Raw genomic sequence first — 17,801 nt, 5'->3', positions numbered from 1 at the left:
GGACACCTCAAAATTTCACACCAGAAGTCCATTCATACTTCAAGAATCTCCAAACACAAATTTCCCCATTTCCCCCAGTTAAAGATATATTTCTTCTGGCGTTCTATCTTTAAAACCCTCATTTCAAAGCATTGCTGCACTCCTACAGAAGATCTAAATTCTCTCACCCAAATACCATCCAGCCCTCCACAGATCAGAGCCCCAGCTGATACCTTTTACTTAACAGTCCTGCTCCCCTTGAACACTATTCCTGCTCTTTTTGATTCTCCTTTCACTGATGATTGCCCTCTGACTGATAAACCTTGCTACAACATCATCTCCTCACTAGGTCTCCCCATGACAGCTATGCTAACCAGAAACTTTCTCATGTGTATCTTGGAGATTGGGAGGGAAAAAAAGAAAAAGGGAAAAAAAGATATGCCAGGTGTAAACTTACATAGGGAAGCTTTACCAGATTCACTCTACTATTAACAAAACTCTAATTTTGACTTGTTCTTCAAAATATGCTGTTCTATTCAGGGACATCGTCATCTCTTCTTACTCTAAAACAGCTTTCAAGCAATAAAACATTTCAGCTAACAACTTTTATCTCTCTCTTGAATCACATGCATGTCTGCATGATCCAGTTTATTTCTGAAATTATCTTTTTATCAATATTTTATTTATATTTTATTTTATTATTTCACATGGTATAGGTCAGAGTTTGCATCACCTCAGCTTTAGGAAAAAATGTTAATATAAAAAGATTTCATTTGGGGAACAAAGGTATTATTACTACTAGAACTGTAAAGCAATAGCATTTAAAGTTCATAAAAAACTCTAAAATTCAGATATAAATTTGATATAAGAGATATGTAGCTATGTATCTGGTAATTATGGCATTTGGCTATTACATACCTGTATTCAATACTTTATGAAAAAAGTAGTGATAACTGTATAATTTCAATATTACTTTTATCAATTATTTTTGCTATTTAAGAGTAATTATGCACCCTATAAGTGCCTATAAGGCCCTATAATAAGGTCCTATAAAAAAACACTGTTACTTGAAGGCTTAGGGACAAGAGAATAAGATCCCATAGATAATTCCAAGTAAGTAAAGTTTGCTGTAACTCTTGAAGATTCTGTAACTCTCAAGAGCTTGCATGTAAAAACTACTTGATATGTTATTTCCATATTTATGTCTAGGTTTTAGACCAATAGACTAAACAGATCTACAGCATCTATTTTAACTGGATTGTTAAAATTAATGTTAATAGAAAAAACCCAACATCTTAAATGCTCAATAAAAGCAAGGAATGTGGAAAATATTATTAGGTGAAGTTTGGGTGGGGAGGTGATACTAGATTGAATTTGGAAATTGATTTTGCAGATATGATATTGATTTGCAACAATTTGTAAACTCGCTGAATTGCAAAACTTGGAGAGCTGTTCTCAAAGTAAGGAGTTTTATTTACACTAAGCAAGGATGCCACATTAACAGTCCTACTGCCTGAATTCAAGCAGCCATTAGGTAATTTCATGCATCAGTTTTTAGCATCAGTAACCTAAAATAAGTACCCAGTAGACAAAACTCATATTTTGGCTATAAACCTATGGCGTATGTTTGACCTTGAAGGATATATTGGAGCAAATTTTTATCATGAAAAACATCTTTAATTTTTTCTACCTGTCTTAAATCACTTGACTGCCTGTTGGGTTCCTAATGTTCCCTAAGAATAATTCATGATTCTTCAACATTCATAGTATTCATCTCAAGTCATGAGCTTTAATTTTACTTCTTTTATAATTTTCAGAAATCAGTTATAGCATAGAATTTTTTTACTCTTTGTCTTTTTATTGTGACTTTGCTGAGCAGAACTCTGTGACACCCCAATGCCATGTGTGTTTCACCTGGGATTCAGGCTTCCCGTGACTGCTGTATACAGGTAGAGTCTGAACCTACAAATCTCAGTTATCATCAAGTGAGGTGACATCTTGTTAGCCTGACTTTAGTGACATTGGGCCTTTGTGATCGGATAGGCTACAGGGTCAAGCACATCAGGGCACAGCTTTTTCTCTATCTTTTAATTTCTGTTCAATTGTGGGAAATTATCCATGTATTTCTAAGGTTATTTTTTCTTCTTTTTAGTGGCTCCTGGCTGCGTATTCTTTCTTATGGGTTTGAAATAAAACATGTCAAACAAGACTGTATGGGTGACAGCACCTGCCTCCCTGCTCTTCTGTTTCTTCACACCATCCACCACAACCATATCAACTGGGCCTTTGGATGAAGAAATTTTGTGGGATGCTCCCTTGCTCTCAACAATTAAGACACATCAAACTGCTGTCTGCCTGTTTTACTGATGCAATGTAACTCACAATTCATCAGTGGTAATCAGGTCAAAAAGGCAACACTAAACTAAATATGTTTCACCTTTGATCACTGAATAGCACTTAAGCGAGAGAAGATTCAGGCCTCTGTTCTGTCCTGGTTTCAGCCAAGGACAGTTTTTTTTGTTTTTGTTTTTGTTTTTGTTTTTGTTTTTGTTTTTTGGTGTTTTGTTGTTTTTTTTTTTTTTTTGTTTTTTTTTTTTTTTTTTTTTTTTTTTTTTTTTTTTTTTTTTTTTTTTTTTTTTTTTTTGTTTTGTTTTGTTTTGTTTTTTTTTGTTGTATCCATGAATGAGTGCATTAGGAAGAGCAGAGCCAGCAGGTCAAGGGAAATGATCCTGCCCTCCTTCTTAAGTCCTGGTGAGGCCACACCTGGAGTGCTGGGCGCAGTTCCAGGCTTCTCAGTACAGGAGAGACATGCAGCTCCTGGAGTGGGTACAGGCAAGAGCTACAAAGTTGATCAAGGAACAAGAGCAAGTCTCTTCTTAGGAAATGCCAAGAGGTTTAGGCCTGCTCAGCCTCAAGAAGAGAGTACTGAAAAGAGACCTCACTGTCTATAAATATCTAAAGCAGGATGCCAAGATGCCAAGAAGATGGATCCAGACTCTGCTCGATAGTGCCAGCCAATAGAACAAGAGGCAGTGGGCAGAAATTTGTGTGCAGGAAATTCCACCTAAACACGAAGAAGAACTTTACTGTGATTGACCATGCACTGGAACTGATTGGCCAGAGAGGTTGTGGAGTCTCCCTCCCTGGAGCTATTCCAGAAGAGTCTGGACAAAATCCTGCGCCATGCGCTCTGGGATGACCCTGCTTGAGCAGGGAGGTTGGACCAGGTAACCCACTATGGTCCCTTCCAAACTGACCCATTCCATGATTATGTGATTCTCTGGAAATCAAGGCAGGTTTCCTTACAGATTTAGAGCTCTTGAATATATATAATATCCTTATCTCCTTCTGTTCCACAGGGAGAAGATGAAGACCTGTAGAGCATAATTCCAGAAAAAGATCACCAAGAGACCAACCCTGATGATCATGTGGTCTTCTCCTTCTTTTGAATCACAAACCTTATATATGACTCAGTTTCATGCAGACCCTAAGGTTTTAATTAGACCTAAGTGTTTCAGAATAAGCTCTGTGCTACAGACTGAGAAGTGGAGATCAAGGCATTAGTAATTCCAAAAGATCCTTTGATGTTAGGAAACTGACGAAGTGAGAGCTGCCCTGATGATTCTCAAAACCTGAACCACATCCTATGTTGCAGAGGAAGTTGAAAACACCTTTACACTCAGCACAGATATACGCACACACCAGGATCTAAAACCTTGTCAAAGTCAGATTTTACCTTAATGAGACATACGGCCCAATCCTCAACCTTGATGCAAAACACAGCCACAAAGAACCAAAGAAAGCGTTTGCCTTTGCTAACTTTAGGCACAGTTCTGAGCAATCTATTGTCCAATGTCTAGTTTTATGAGGGAAGACAGGAGAAATAAAGAGCAATGCCCACCTCAGAGTACAGCTTGCTAATTACAGCTGGATATACCCCTGAGCATTTCCACTCTCTTTTGCAGATACAATAGGTGGTATATTTAAAGTGTCAACATTTCTAGATTCTGGTAAGAGTGAAGACTTTGGATAAGTTTGCACTATAGGGCACAGAGATCTAAGCTAGCTCAAAATAAGCTACACTGGAAGCAGCATAGCCACGTCAGCATAACTGCACTAGCCAAAGCATAATTCAGTGCAGCAATCATGCATCTGCACTGCTTCCAGGACCCAGACTATAATTTCTGTTCAGAGTTGTACAGATGTGTAGATCTACTACCTCATCTGGAGCTAGCCTGAAAATCTTAAACAGAATTCCTCGCTGTAAAGCAGTTCACCCCACATACATGCTTCCTATTGTTTCAGGTCACGCAAGGGAGAACTTCTAGACTTCAAACACATTTCAGTATTCTCACAATATAGCATCTCCTTTGAATTATTAAAAACAATTGCACTGTAAAAAGCCTTCTTGACAGAGCTACTTGCTGAATATTTTCTCTGAAACTGATCAGACAGGACTTGGCTTGGTTCATTTCCAGGAAATTTCAATGACCAGTTTACATCCAATATCACTGTGTATGCAACACCAGGAGCATAGAAGCAACCCTTCAGTTGGGTAATATCTCTGTTTTAGAACAATCTCAGGAAAATACATAGCTCTTATTTCAACTATTGTTCTTGTTCTTTTGGGCAGGAGGTCTATTATCCTTTGCTTCCTCTCACAGATGTTAATTTTTCACCTATATTATTTTATACATAATCTGAGAACTGACTTGACTAATACCCACCTGCTCTTCTCAGAAAACCTATTAATCTCTACTACCCATTGGTCATTTAAAACAAATTAAAACACAGAGAGAAAAGCCATATTAACTTCCTTCCTTTCTCAATCCCTTGAGGAATGGCCTTTTCAGCATTGACTGTGAGTCTTATTTGACTGACTTTTGGGCTTTTGATTGGTCCTTGGATACAGCAGTGAGAAAATATTTCCTGTGTTGTAGAGTGTAATAAGAGCAACAGATTTTACTCTGAGCCATGAGCTGAACAAGAGAGGAAATTGGAGTGCCTCACAGTAATTAATCATTGTATGATGAGACCTGTCAAAATCCTTTCTAGAGCTGATATTGCTGTCAATAACCAGTTAGTACATTGCCATCTGTGACTGCTTAAAATATCAGCCTATACTACAACCAACATATTTTTTACTTACACATCTTTTTTATTTACCAAATATAATTCTCCTAAGTACTATATGTGCTCCAGTGTTTGCCAGATGACAGCGCGGCTGGTGTCAATATCTAAAGCTAAATGCTTTTGCCCTAAGTAAGTATCCAACAAATCCCCTGAGCTGTAAAATAAAGTACCAGCTAAATTACATTTGTATCTAGTCTAAATTCCAGTGGTAAGAAAAATTTATTACCAAACATTTGTACTCTGGCTTATGGTTGAATGAGAAAAAAAGAGAAGTATCTCAGAGCAGTTTCATGTCATACTGAAAGCCTAAATAAATAATAGCTGCCAGATTCTCAGCTGTTATGAAAGAAAGAAATTCAATCGTAACTATGGAAAATTATGTTGCTTTACATCAGCTGAGAATCTTGCCCAAGCAAATCTGAACCTAAGCTTGATAATTTCTAAATTTTATATTTTATTTCACTAATTGAAAGCAGCAACGGCATTGGCTTTCTCCAAAATCTAACTTTATCTTTCCTTTATCAAATGTCTGTGGAATAAGCCAAGAGTCTTGTGTGTCTTTGTGGACTAAGCCAAGAAATTTTGAGGTAAGACTCAATTTACCTCTAATAATATCTTACTTAGGAATTAAAAAAAAAGAAGTTGCTTTTCCTCTAACTCAGTGGCTTCATGCAGCCTGTGAAGCATTATTCTGTTGTCTGCAGCCACAGAAAATTAAAATGTTCAAATAGAGGTTAAAAAGGAAAGTAAAGGACGATGCTGTCCACAGTCAATTATTTGTGTGGTACTGCTTTTAAGACATTTCTGTGTTTCACATGCTGATGACTTAGTATCCTATTTCTTCTGGATCCCCCTACAAGGGAACTAAAGTGTCTTCCTGGACACCGTGTAAGGAACTTATTTGACTAACTCAGAGTCATATTCCAAGACCCAGGTTACATACTTAATGGATAGGCATCATGCATTCTTCTGTGTTTTGTCTGCAGAGCCATACAGAATTCACCTCCAAAATTTTAAACATAGTTAACCTCTTTAATATTAAGAGCATACAGTACACAGGTAGCTCATGAGCAACTGAGTTCTGGTCCTTGGTGTCACTGGGAGTAGCAAAATATCAGTTGTGGGACACTCTAAAGGGGGAGGGAAAACAAGAGTCCCAAGGAAACAAATCAGAGAGGCCACAAGGGAAAACTGTGAGTGATAAAAATATAATTTGAAGTGTCCTGTCATGGAGGATGGGAATGGAAGATGTTGCCAGCAACCTTCTCTCCGTAGAAAAGTAAGTGGATGGAAATATCTCCTGTGTTTGCTTCCAGTAGTCAGTGAGCATAGTTTCACTGCTTCCCCTGCCTCTCCTCATCTCATTCTTTGTAAGGAATGTCTGGAAAATAAAAAACAACTGCATTGTTTTGTGTGGTCTGGATGCGATGAGAGCAATCAAATCTGAACCCTGACATGTAGCAGGTGCTTGGTGTTCTACACTTTAAGTGACCACACCACGTCAAATGGTTTGCTTGCACTCACATAAACGAGACAAACAGAATATTCTGTTGCAATAACTGATCCTGTTAATTAACTATCTCTTCAAATTTTTCCACTGCTGGAAACTGTGGAAATGCATCAGTTCTCAATTATTTTATATCTCATCACTGATACAAAATATTGATATGTTATAACAATAAAAAAAACCCCAAAACCTGCAATATTGAGTTCAAACCTCATACATTCGGTGCTAACTCTGTGTTTACACATCAGAACCCATAAGACAAGATCTTTCCTGTGTACTGTGTTAATTTTAAATCACTGATTTTAAACTAAAATAATGTCTATATACAGATGTATATAACTATCTGTATATGTCATATATACAGGTTTGTAAGACATGTCATGTCTTACCAAAACCTAGGTAGCTTGCATCAACACAATTCCATTTTGCAACCAAAGAAGTAATCTTGCACAAAAGAAAGTTATTTTGACAGGGTCTATTTTCCATATGCTTATGTTGATTGGTATTCATTCCATTTTCCTCCTTTCATTCTTTTAGTAACAGAGTCCCATTTCAGTAACTCTATTATTTTGCCTGGGATCGATGTCATGCTGACAGCCCTATAATTATGTGGGTTGGCTCATTCAGTCTTTTAAGTACTGGCATGGTGTTATCTTTCTTCCAGTCCTCTGGAATGTCCTTAGTGTTCACAGGGCTACTGCAAATCAACATCCTGGTACACATCAGTTGAATGCATGCTGGTTTGCCACTCACCAGTAATTCACTTCTATAATCCATTTTACAGAAGTTTCCAGACAATGAGAATCTTGGACAACTTTGTACTTTTTTGCCTAAGCTGCAATTTCTGAATAAGAACTTTAGTAATGTCTTTACTGAAATGAGAAGAAAAACTTCAAAACCTTTTCTCTGTTTATTTTTATTTAAAAAATTACAGATGGTTCTGCCTTAAAGTATGCAAGATGTGTTTTCCTATATACATGCTTGTATATTTGTGTAGGTTCACAAATTCACATATCAAAATAAAATAATGGAATAACATGAAAAATTATTTGTGGTCAGGATAATACTGGCCATGTGGGTACTAAGAAGTGGTTTAGTGCAAGAGGAAGAGTCAGAAGATCAAAACAGCTGCTGCTACAGCTCCTACATCTAAATGGTTTTTCAGTCAGGGTCTTACACTGTACCCAATTTGGTTTGGTCTCTTGGGCTGACGGTCCTTACCATGTGATGGTTCTTAGCCATCTGGAAGACAAGTCATAAATGTGGATGTTGACACCTTTACTCCAGGTTTGGAGTTGCATTTGGTGTGCAACAAGAGCAGAACATTTTTACTTGTTAGAAATCCAGCTGCATGCAGTAAAACTGCTCTACAAATCCAGATCAAACTGCAACAAATGCTTTGGCCAGGGAATTTGTTTTCAAGCAGCAGTGCTGCTCTCAACCCAAATGCAAATGTACACACAATCCTTAACAATATTTTGTCATAATGAAAGAACTCATTATAGAATATTTCAGTTATTTTTAATTTATATTTTAGAATCAGTTTTCTTACACTAATAAGTATATGATGTTGCACCAAAGATGAGAATTATATCTACTGTGTATATACCTATATTATTGATTTATTGAAGAAAAAGAGAAGTTTAGTTCCTCACAGTTTAACAGATATTTTTAGATATTTGTTGCATACTTAATCTGGAACCAGATTGAAACTAAGCCAGATGACACAACTAGCTACTGAGAAGAAGGTGCTGAGTGAGATTTAATTCTATCCATGTCAAGAATGTAGATCAATGAATGGCTCTATGTAGTTATTCTAACTACACTCTATACAGCACAGATTGATTATCACTCAGTAGCTGAAAAAGGCAGCTGACTCTTGTTCAGTCCTAAAACTGAAAACTGCAATGTTACATATGTCTTGAGAAGAAAGCAAATGTCATGAGGAACTTATAACTGATAAGACATACGATAATCTTTTTCTGAATATCACAGAGCAGTATGAACAACTTCCTTCATGTGGCACTATTTCCTTGCTGTATATCAGATCTGACAGAATGGCTTGACACGGGTCCTGCGCACATAACAGAGATACGACTGCACATAGCAGAGATAGAGCCTGCTCTGCCTCTGTGACCATGACATGATGCCACATTTATATTTGCTACGTATTGTTAAACTTAGTTGTAGTAAACTGTAGTTCCTAAAGGTTTGGGCGCAGCCCTCTGTTACTTTGTCTGCTGAAATATATAACACTTTTCACTTACTGCCTGATCATAAATGAAACAATTTTAGAGTTTTTTTGTGAACACTTGTTCATATTTCAGTGGTTCTAGAACTTGATTATCCAAGAAATCTGGTTGCAATTTCTGGTCTACATTAATTCATGGCTGGCCCTTGGCTGGAAGGAGTTGGAGGGGCCCTGAGCAACCTGGTCCTGTGAAAGGTTTCCTTGTCCATAGCAGGACAGTTGTAACTAAATGATCATTGAGGTCTCTTTCAACACAGGCCATTCTATTATTTGTGATTCTATAATTATTCCGTGAAATTAGTTGTTTTCCCACCATCTCTAACATTTTTACACAACATATTGGAAGATATAAGCAATTATAATCTTCTTCTTTTTGCTACAATGAATTAACATAGCCTTTAAAGTTACCAGCTGACCAACAAGCACTTGAGAAGCAGGTAAAACTATTTTTTCATTTGTTCCTAAGAATATTTCATTCTTTGTCCCAAAGCTCCATAACTTCAAAGAAAAAAAGATATGTTTTAAATAGTGAGTGATTATAATAATTTTTAAATTATTTGAATATACTTTAGACATACTTAACATATAATATATTTCCTCTGAAGACCTCCAAGGAATTAAAAATTCACTAATTAAGTACTGTAACATCCTTGAGAGGCATATACCATAATTATCTCCATTTTACAGATGGAGCAAGTGAAGCACACGGAAGCTAAGTGATTTGTCCAAACTAACACATTCCACTGGAGTGTAGCCAGGAGAGATACCCACGCTTTCTAATTTCCAGTGAATCAATAGATTATGCTACACACACCAGCCCCCAAAGGCAGGCTGTTACTGTTTCTTCACCAGAAATTTTTGGCTTCCTTATTGAAAACAAGATGCAAAACTGCCTTAATTCAGATTGTCTAGTAGCTGCCAAACAGTTTTAAAAAATGCATTAACATACAAATAATTATAAAGGGCTCAATGAAAGACTGACTTGAAAATGATACCCAAACACACTTGCTCAATGACAGCCTTCAATCTTGTACCTTCTTGGCCAGCTGCACATCTGCTCATTCAAAATTCGGGTATCTCCCTTCATAAGACAAAATGATGTCTGACGAGGTAATAGCAGATTGCTTATATACCAAGCAATACCGTTGGAATATGCTACCATGACTCTTTGACTAATCAAATGTGCATCCATTACAATGATAGGCAATATCTTCATTTTGAACAGTGTCCTGGCATAGGTCCAATCATATGAGAGGACAATGGCTACAATCACCTGTTATATCCATGACAAGCTGTGTGGCTTTCCCAAGCCAAAACTTCTGTTGACGACTAGCAGCAGTTCATAAGGTTCTGGAAACCTTCTGAGAAATGTCTGTATTCTCTTTGATATGTCAGATTTTATCCAACATAAAATTCATTTTTCAGAGCCAGCACTGAAATTTAAGAAGCTTGCTGTTTCATTTCCTCTCTTTCCTGCATCTCCTAATTACTTCTGGGTTATTCTCCTCTTTTGCATATTCTCTTTCTAACCCCTGACTTCGTTGTTACTTTAGGACACAAAAGGAGAGCAACACATCTGCCTCCATCTTTGTTAATAATGTGCTCCCTAGAAAGAGCTAAAAGACACTTTTCAGAGTAGTAAAATATGAAACGGTTTCACTTAGGGAGAGAAGGACATTGGTTCTGGCCTACCAAAAAAATTCCAGACAACACCAAATAAGATAGGAAAGTCAACTATCTGACCTCTTCCATTCTCTGAGTGAGAAATGAGGGGACTACATTGATGTTTCTGAAATGGAGTGGGCTGTGGGCCAGAGAGCCTTTGTGGGCTTTCATTGTGGGCTGCAATTTCACCTAGGTAAGTCTCAATAATATCCTTCTCAACATTTTGACTGCTTTGGATACAGTCTCAGATGCCATCTGCTCTACAGCGTATTGTTTCAGATTAACTAATAGGTCCAATGTGTTAAAATTTGCTAGAAGAGCAAAAATACTAGAAATTTATAGCTCTTATAACTTCCCTGTCTTCCAGAAGCATCTCTAAAAAAATAAGTTGGCAATTATAAAACCCTTGAACTGATTAGTCTATTAATTCATATTTAATGCTACTCTTGCTCAGACTAAAAGTAATGACTTATGCTTATGTAGAAGAAAAGAATATCATAAATGTGGGGAGGAAATGGTGTTTCATTACAAAAATTTAACATGTTAAAGAAGCTTTGCTGTTTGCATGAAAAAACACAGACATTAAAGATGACTCTGAATTTCAACCTTACAGAACCTCAGTTCAACCTCATATCAACCTCTGCTGTCTTAGAAAGTGTACAATATCCTCTTACCATAACCAATTATTTGAAAAACTGTGGAAAAACATGGTATTGAAAACATATGTGTTTTGAATATTATATATTCCCAACTTATTACAATATTAATATATGCATTTATTTCCAGTGTTTGGACTTACATTTTAAAAAAATTACAGAATAAGCATCTCTTTTGCATATAGAACTAGTCTCATATCTGTTATTATCTAAATACAGAGTTTGAACTAAATGAATACTCTAAGAAATATTATCTGAAATTGCCAATAATTTAAAAATTTTCAGTGGAGCTTCTTTAAATTCTTAATTATTTCATATCAATTATCATGAGACAGACAGTGTATATATATGATAGTGAGAAAAAAAAATCATAAGCTTTGTATTTAAAATGAATATACACATACAGGCAGTAAAATTTGCCAGTGATGCTTGAACAAACTTATATGTTAAACACTCTACATCTACTTTTATGTTACTATATATTCATTAATTAAAGAGCAAGAGCAAAAAATGTATAAAGTTGATGAAAGGTTTACAGACCTAGTGACCTATCTCAGCCCCAAGGATTACTACAGAAACTGTGTGTGACTACAAATTATTACACCAGCCTTATGAGGATAATGATTTCCCACCTTCCATGGTGCTGCATTGTTATCCATAAGCTCCCAAAGGTCCTTAAGCTTGTTAATAACCATTATAGATGTGCAATGAAGTGAATCAAGACTAAAATGAACTCACCTGAGCCTAAGCAGATTAACCCTGTTCAAGTCTGATGATGTCCATATAAATTCATCTGGATCTCCTTCCATCAGCAAATAGAAAAGTGCAATAAAACAAGAGTATATTTTATCTGTTATTTTAAAAATAAATGCAGGAAATTATGCAGGACACAAATTCAGGAATAACTATTTAAGCTGCAAAAGAGGGTCAGCTTTCCCTGGTGGGGACATATCTGGGCCCCCGGGATTATATTTCCTATGTGTTCAGCACTGAGTATTCTTGAATCCTGCTCACAGGCTGAGCACACTTTGTCTTGTAAACTGACTGCAAAAATGTGAATTAAACAAAGCTGGACATCTTCTGCATTAGATCATTAGCTAGTCCCTGAGATAGCCATTGAAAAGATGATGCATGCAAAAATGAAGAAACATTTACATTCAAAATAAACATGAAGGTAGCAATTTATAAAATTTTTAGATAGTGCCGTATTTCAGAAGAAAGAAAACATATTTTGAATTTGTTTTATAAAGGCAATTAAAATGTTTATAATATAGTCTGCTAGGATTCATAGACAAAAAGGTATAAGGCACTTAAACTTTCCTTCAATGTGATTTCATATACAGAATTATCTTATTTTTACACATATTTAAGTCACAATATTTCTACCGGTAATGAATATATGCCATATTTTAGTTTGTAGAAATTCTTACCTAATATAATAAATTTCATGATTATAATTATTTCATTATATGTTGCTACAGGATGTGAAAGAGGTGGAGTTAAATGGGAAATTTAAAATTAGAAATGGTGTTTCACTGTTTGAAAGGGATATGGAAGAAAGAGTGACCTTAAGATGGTGCTTAGATGAGCACCAGAAAAGAAGAAATAATTAAATTAGAGTCATGATCATTGGTGATCTGAATTTGATGTGGAAAGATATGGCAAGTGGAGTGAACTCCAGTCTGAGTACTTCTGAGTAACAGAAGAGAAAGAGATAAGTATGGAAGCAATATTTCAAATTGGAATGATTATGTGTTTCCACCTGGGGAAAACAGATCAGTAATTAGGCAGCAAACCACTGCAGCAGCAGTGTTATTGTTAAAAAATAAATATAATTCATTACCTGGATATGATCTGCATGTTGTATGCAAAGAAGAATGATATCACAAGGACAGGGAAGAGAAATCTGGACCTAGAAGGAAGACATTTATCTGTGGTGATGGAGAAAGGAGATCAGGGTGATCTGGAAGAAAAGAGAAGACATCAATTTACTACGTTGTTGTCAAACCCAGAATGTTCAGTGAGAGAAAGGAGGAATAAAAGGAATCATGTCAGTTATGGGACAGAATACACAGCAGGTGATAAAATCAGTATAGAAGCGGATTGTTAGAGACCAGATGTATGGAATAAAAAGAAAAGCCCTCAAAAATGGACTACAAAGAGACCTCTGAAGAAAGGTGTTATACCAAGCCTCTCTTACCATATGATTGCCATCATAGCTCCATGAAGGGAGGGAGGGAGGCAGGGACAAAAAAAAATTCTTTAACAGAAAAAATCCAGCATTGAGAAATTCTATTCATGATGGACTAAACAGAGACAAACTGAAGCAAATGTCCCGGCCATCCAAACTGCCTGCCTTCTTAGAGATTTATTCTCTGTCTTTTGTGCTCTTTCCCATCTATGCAGGCTGTGGAAGAAAGACAGCTCCTGAGTGATATTTTATCAAGAATGCAAACACTCTGCTTTCCATTAAGAGTTGAAGCCAGTACTACAGCAGAAGGAAGAGATGTAGGTGCAAAAGCATTTCTTGATACAAATAGTTCAGCAGATTCTGATTTAGAAGCTGTTTTCACTCCTTGTAGTTCAGTTGTTGATTCTATTTCAACTCTGCACTTTTCCTCCGTTTGCATCTCCACATTCTTATTTTCATCAAATATTCTTATTAAGTTGATGAATGAATATTTTTTTTCCTTTTATTTCTATGCAACCTCCTTATTCTTTACACAACCACCTGTGTTTTTTATGTAGGTGCTAAGCTATCTGGAATGTTTTAGTCTACCTCCCAGAAACATATAGAAGTTTGAAGAATAAACCAAAGCAGAAAATTCTACCTTAGATTCTAATTACCTAATTTATGTTTTCCTCAATCCTGGTCCCTTTTCAAGAACAGCTAAAAAATAGAATATGGTCATGCCCGTTTTACAGATGATTTTCAGATGATTTTCAGACATTTGCAGGAAAGCAATTAAAGATTAGTTAGGCTGAGAATCAAAATCATGTAAAACCAGACTATTTCTAGGGAAAATAAATACCTCTTCTGTTAATTTTATAGAAAGGAAAAACATGGTAGTTTTGTGTGCTTGGGCTTTTTTTCATTTTGTTTCATTTTGTTTTACCTTATCTGCGTCAAACAAGATTGTGATATATTCTGATTACTTAGAACAAAACCTGCCAGAACTGGAGTCCCAGTTTCCTATGTTCAACTGTTGTTTTTCCCCACTGAGCAGCAAGAGTTCAGACAGATGTATGTAATAAATTCAGAAATGTTGATCTGCACTGCAGATGAAAGGCTGAATAACAGTATAGTCATAAAACTGAAACTTTTCATACCATGCAAGAAGCCTGTACTATATTTTACTCTGCACTTCAAGATATATCACAATGACAGATTCTGTAATGTCAGGATATGGTATCGAAAGAATTCAAAGAAGTTTCTCAGCAGCTGCTGTTAGAATAGTTGCAATTGACTTATAAAGCTGTCTGAAACATAGTACTTTTCACTATTTCTTACACTTTTGGAGTGCTTTTTTGTTAGTCAAAAATCAGATTCAGTCTAACTAACATATTCAGCCATTCTACAAGACTGCTAAAGATAATGTTTGTAGCAATAAACTGTGCTGGAAAGTTTATAGTAACAGGAAAAATATGTAAACACAACTTCTAGAAGGTAAGTAATTTTTATTCAGACTATCCAAAACACCTTATTTTTTTTTTTTTTTACTTTATAAACATGTACTTAACTTAAAGCCCTAAAAAAAGGTGGCTTGACAGTTCTGACCAAGGTCATAATCAACATCTGAACCTGTCAAAGCAGCTTCCAGCAAAGCCAGGAAAAACTCTGGCACTCTCAAGGCCCCCAGTTCTCTCCTTTTACTTAGTTTTCCTAACAAATTTACTTGGTTTTCCTAAGGTGCCATCTTTTTGCTTTATGAAACAGTGCATTTCCACCCTTTATATGGTAATTTTCATTTTCTTAATTTTTCTTTTAATGTAAAATAAAAATATTTCCCTCAGCTTCAAATGAGCATTGCAAGCCACCAGAAAGGACGCAATTGGGAGTTTTCTTAATTAGAAAAGCAAAATGAGCCATTAAAAAGTGGCAACATTATTCAGAAGAAAATAAAAAAAGAAGTGGAAGCTATTTTGGAAGAAACTTACCATTCCAAATTTCACAAGACGTACTTAACCATAGACCATAGTATAGCAGGCCTGTCCATGTTTCTGTGCACGTTTGTGGGTTATTAGTACAGCAGTACCAGTTTCATTGACCCAGACCTGTACAGAAGTTCTACATGGAAGCAAAATTGAATCAGTTTAATTAATAGAAACACATTTACACCTTAAAAATTAGGCCATTGTTTTACCATTTACTATTTGTGATGGAAATCCAATAGAATTTCTTTTTGCAATAAATACATGTAAACCTGCTTTTTAAAAGGGTCTGTAGTATTCAGATTGCTAGCATACAATTACTGACAAATAACTTCATTCTTTTTTACAGGTAGCTTATGTTATGGCTGTTCTGTCTGCAGGAGGTTGTAAAGTCAACATCCATGGAAAACTTTAGACACACACTTAGCAAAAGTGCTATCAAGCTTTATCAGTCACAGCAGGTAGATGCAATTGTAAACACATTTCGTTTGGAAAAGAAACAGCTTGGCTTATGATTGAGATAAATATTGGTTCACATTTTCAACATTTACTTTGTACTAATAGACTGTTTCATTTCATAAGCATATAAGCAATCATGGTAAAATTATGGCAGGACTGAAGTATACTGGCATATTTATTCCTTGAAGTTCTCCAATCAAAGACAAAACTCAGTTGTTTGCTTTGATATTTATTTAATGACGTGAGCCCTGACCGGACTTGAGACAAACTCAAGTATTTCATAGAGCAGCGAGTTTCTTTTGAAATGGAGCAATGTAAACATGCTTTCAGGTGTTGTATAAATAGCAAAACTGTAACGCATCATATTTCTTTAAATTAGCACAGAGTTAATAACTGATGGGGGAGGGGGTCACATATAGGTTACTTGGCAAAACAACACTTTCTCAAGGTGTAGGAAAATGTAGAACACAAGTCTCAAAAGTGCAAAGTACATGATAGAATAATCAAGATCATTTAGAACTGCCCCTGGATACCTGAAAAAGGCTGTCAAAATGCTTCAGTGATAGCCTTGAAGTGATTTTTTTATCCCAACAGGCATATTATTATTACAGTAACCACCTTATAGCATTATAGTCAACCACTGAGAGACCTCAGGTGCTTCGTGCACTTTCTGTAAGTATTTTAATATGGGGGTTCTTTTCTCCAATTCCTAAGCAGTTGCAATTTCCATCCTTTTCCTAGAGTTGAATCAAGATCAGTTCAGCCAGTCAAGGGTAAAAGTTGGAAAAATCCATTAGTAAGCACTGAGTGATGACAGAAACAATGACTAGACTAGTGACACTGTGGTACTGCTGTACAGATACAATTTAGTCATGATATTTTAATTTCTGTATTCTCTGTTGGACACACCAACTACAGTCTACTGTAAGCATTTTAGTCAGTATGCTCACAAACCCACACATCCTCCCCATTTTTAAATGTTGAGAAGGTGCATAAATTGTAACTGGAGCCTGATATCACTAAAATTCAGATTAAAGGAGTAATGTGAGTGTTATTTGACAGCACAGTGATTACTCCAATGGAAAAATAGTATTGGTCAAGCTGGGACAGCTCAAAAGAGCTTGGAAAATTACTTTAGTTATTTTGGAGCCAGTTTTCAGAGGTGAGGAAAAACAGAAATCCCTCTCAATATAAGACTAGAACTTCAGGCATAAAACTGAACAAGAAAGAAAAATTCCAAAAGAAAATACTTATAAATTATTAGAAGATCCTGGCTGATGAATTCCTCTGTGTCTTTTCACCCAAACTGCAGAAATGTTTTCCTTAATCCCAAATATTTTTACCTGTTTGTCAGGGTGTTGCTATAGGACACGAAAGAACACAAGTGCACGCCACTGTTCTCAAGGTGAAGAAAAAAGGGAAGTTTATTTTCTGACTCCAACATTTATAGTTTTCCAAGAGTAACAGTGGATTGGAGGGTGACAGTGCCACCTCTCCAATGACACTGGACAAACCAACAGTCCATCAACTTTCTCCTCCTCCATAAAGAAATGCAAAACAATTAGTTATTTATAGAAACAGTGTGAGAAAGTTTGCTACAAGAATGTCAACATCAGAAGGCTTAGAAAATCTTAAAAAATCAGGGCAACATCACAGTGCTATGCTTTTCCGGCTCTTAAAATCTCACCTCTTTTACCAGCACATCTTTGAGATGTTTCTATCCACATCTCTCCTCCATCTTTAAGAACTTTCACTCTACACAACACATTGCTTAAACAGTGGACACAATTTAAAGTGATATTCATTACAATAAAGGGTTATTGACAATACCTGTCCAAGCTAGTTTTGCATTTGGGGCCTGCTCATCAGGATTAAAGCATTTAACAAAGCAAATGAAACTAGATCCACTTGAATGAAACCATCTGTGAGTCCTAAATTGCAGAATACCCAAAGACAGACTGGACTCCCTTCTACAAAATTCCATCTCCATCTCTCTCAA

This window comes from Geospiza fortis, unplaced genomic scaffold, assembly GCF_000277835.1.
Source record: "Geospiza fortis unplaced genomic scaffold, GeoFor_1.0 scaffold206, whole genome shotgun sequence".
Lineage (NCBI taxonomy): Eukaryota > Metazoa > Chordata > Aves > Passeriformes > Thraupidae > Geospiza > Geospiza fortis.
Note: the sequence above shows the minus strand (reverse complement) of the source record.